This window comes from Balearica regulorum, chromosome 3, assembly GCF_011004875.1.
Source record: "Balearica regulorum gibbericeps isolate bBalReg1 chromosome 3, bBalReg1.pri, whole genome shotgun sequence".
NCBI classification, from domain to species: Eukaryota; Metazoa; Chordata; class Aves; order Gruiformes; family Gruidae; genus Balearica; species Balearica regulorum.
Genome location: NC_046186.1, coordinates 81078569 through 81081207, shown reverse-complemented (window position 1 = coordinate 81081207; position 2639 = coordinate 81078569).

The window sequence follows — 2639 nt, the reverse complement described above, 5'->3', positions numbered from 1 at the left end:
AGCTGCTCTGCTCCCTCGGGCATCCCGTGTCCGGTGGCTGCGCACCCTCAGGGAAGGACAGCCCTGCAACCCAAGCGATGCTCCCCGGCCACGGCTGCTGGTGGGGGGGTGCTACCCCCCAGAGGAGGTCCCTGACACTGAAATCTGGGGCAGTGCTCTCACATTGCGACTGGTGGTGAAGGGGTGGGGGACGCTGGAGACTCAATGCTGCTAAATTGCTTTGCCATTAGTGACACAGACTCTGTTACCTCAGTTACCTCATGTTTCATTTTAAATACATTTGCTTGCAGACAGCAGTTTTGCAGTCTTACTTACATTGCCATAGAAACAATCTTTTGCATTCCTCTATTTGTTGTGCATTTTTGTTAAAGGCTCTTTCTTCTTTACTTATCCACTCCATCTTTTCATTTGCTGCCGCTCTCTTCATTATGTCCTTCCAATTCCCTCGCCTTCTAGCTTGCCGTACTACAGCTAAATATTTGTCTCAGTAAAGATACCCAGCTCACAGCCTCTACCCGTACAGCTATCAAAATCCGCCGGTGATACGCCACACGGATAAGGAAAATGGGCTAAGTGTGTGCGCGCGCCCGTGTGCCTATGCCCGCAGGTGCTGGGATGAGGAGAGGAGAAGGAGGTGAGATAATCTGGGATCAGACTGGTTGCCCTTGACAGTAATGAAACCAATTTTAACTTCTGCTTTATGACCAGGGAATGAGGCTGCCCATCAGATAAGGGGCTGTGGGACTCAAAGGGATTTCTTGCCTGGTTCATTTACACTGGGAAGGAGCGCTGCTTACAACTTCTGGTCTCCGTGTAATTATAAGAAGACAAAAATCTTCTTGGGCATGCTGATTAGACAGAGAGATTTTATGATGAATCACTCTCCCTGGTGGATTGCGTTTGATTGTTTGCTTTTGAAGAGAAAAAGGAAGAAAAAGGAAGATATTTAGGGCTTTTCTGATTGGAAAGGGTGACTTTTTGCTAACACCCAGATTATACCTTGTTTCCCTTCTCCTCTACTCTCCTTGGCAGGAAGTGCCCAAGAAGAAATGAGAGCCATTCATTTTAAAAAAAAAAAAAAAAAAAAAGCAAATATATTCAGTGACTGATCACACATAAACAAATATGTCTTTTTTCCCCCCCATTCCTCATGGGCAGCTGCTCTACTGCTGGCAAAGGGACAGGCAGTGAGGCATCCAGGATCATCTGGCATTGCAAGCCGAGGACAGACTCCCCTCTCCTCGGGCACGGGGCAGGCTCTGCGTGCCAGCCTGGGTGCTTCTCCTGGTCTGGCCCCAGAGTCTCCCAGCAGTGAGCCAGCATCGCTGGCTGTGGGACTTTGGGAACGTTTTGTCCAACCTCTGCTGTGTTGCACGGTGGGTGAAGGAACAGAGGATGTCACCTGGGCCTCTGTATTGCCATTATTTTCCTTTTTTTTAAAAGTTTTGTGTTCGAGAGAAGGGTTAACTGCATTGCATTAACTCTTCAGTGATACTTCGCCTCATTTAAGTTCCCCTTCCTCAGAGACGCAAACATTCTGCATGTCCAGCCCGTGAAACTGTGACGAGTGGCTGTAATAGGAATCCTAAAGTCCTACTTGTCTTGCGTGACAGCAGGATAAGCGAAACCAGAACTTCTCCGCTAAACAGGGCAGGAGAAGAAGCATTAACAGCTGTAAGAGTGTTTGGATTCAACATCAGAAAGCCACACACAGCACAGATTCAGCTCCTTCCTTCCATTGCCTTTAGCAAATCCTTTACGGGCATCAAGTGCAGCGATGACAGGGGTGGATGGCAAGGACAAAAGGGGGAAAGCAGGCCAGGATTTAACTTGATTCTTCCCACCCTTCAAAGTCTTCTGTTGAGGGGAGCGTGCTCAGGAGAGTTTTTAATTCTTGCTTTGTATGGATACGCTGGGCTTCTCTTCGCTTTTTCCCTTGGAGCAGCCGTGCACTGAAATCTGTTTATAGTACACAGTTATTAAGATCAAATGTAACAGTAATAGCACGTGGCAGTCTTCTCCTTTCTGAATCAATTTGTACCATGCATGAGTCTTAGTCCTGTCAGATGAAGTGAACTGTGACAATGTCTATCCATCCATCAGGACAAATCAAGCTATTCATACATTTACTCTGATGACATCTTGCTGCATTTAAGATTTTTTTTCCTGTGGCAGAGTTTCTCTGTTCTGTAATGCCAAATGTAAGAACCATGGTGCCACCAGGTCCTTCAAAATTGTGAGAACTGCATTGGCCATGTTGGTGTCATCTAATCACGTGTATTTCTTGTATTTGGCTTCCCTCCAGTGTTGGTTTCTTTTTCACATTTTTAAAAATTTATTTCATGTACAGGGACCTCCCTTCCTCATGTCATGTATGGGTGTCATGCACAAATCCACAGCTGACCCAAAAAGATGCTCTGAGTGCTATTAGCTAATGGCAGCTATTAGTGCTGCTGGCCTACTGGTGTGGAAGAGCAGGGTTTTTAGGATAGAAATGTGCATTTTTTCAACCTGGTGATGACACAGTGCAAGTTCATTATTTAAAGTGATTTACAGTACAGCAAAAGTGAGAGAGGCCCCAGAACTTTTGCTCGGAGGGTCCCAAACAAGTGCTAGTGCTAGAGCAGAGCACCTTTGCC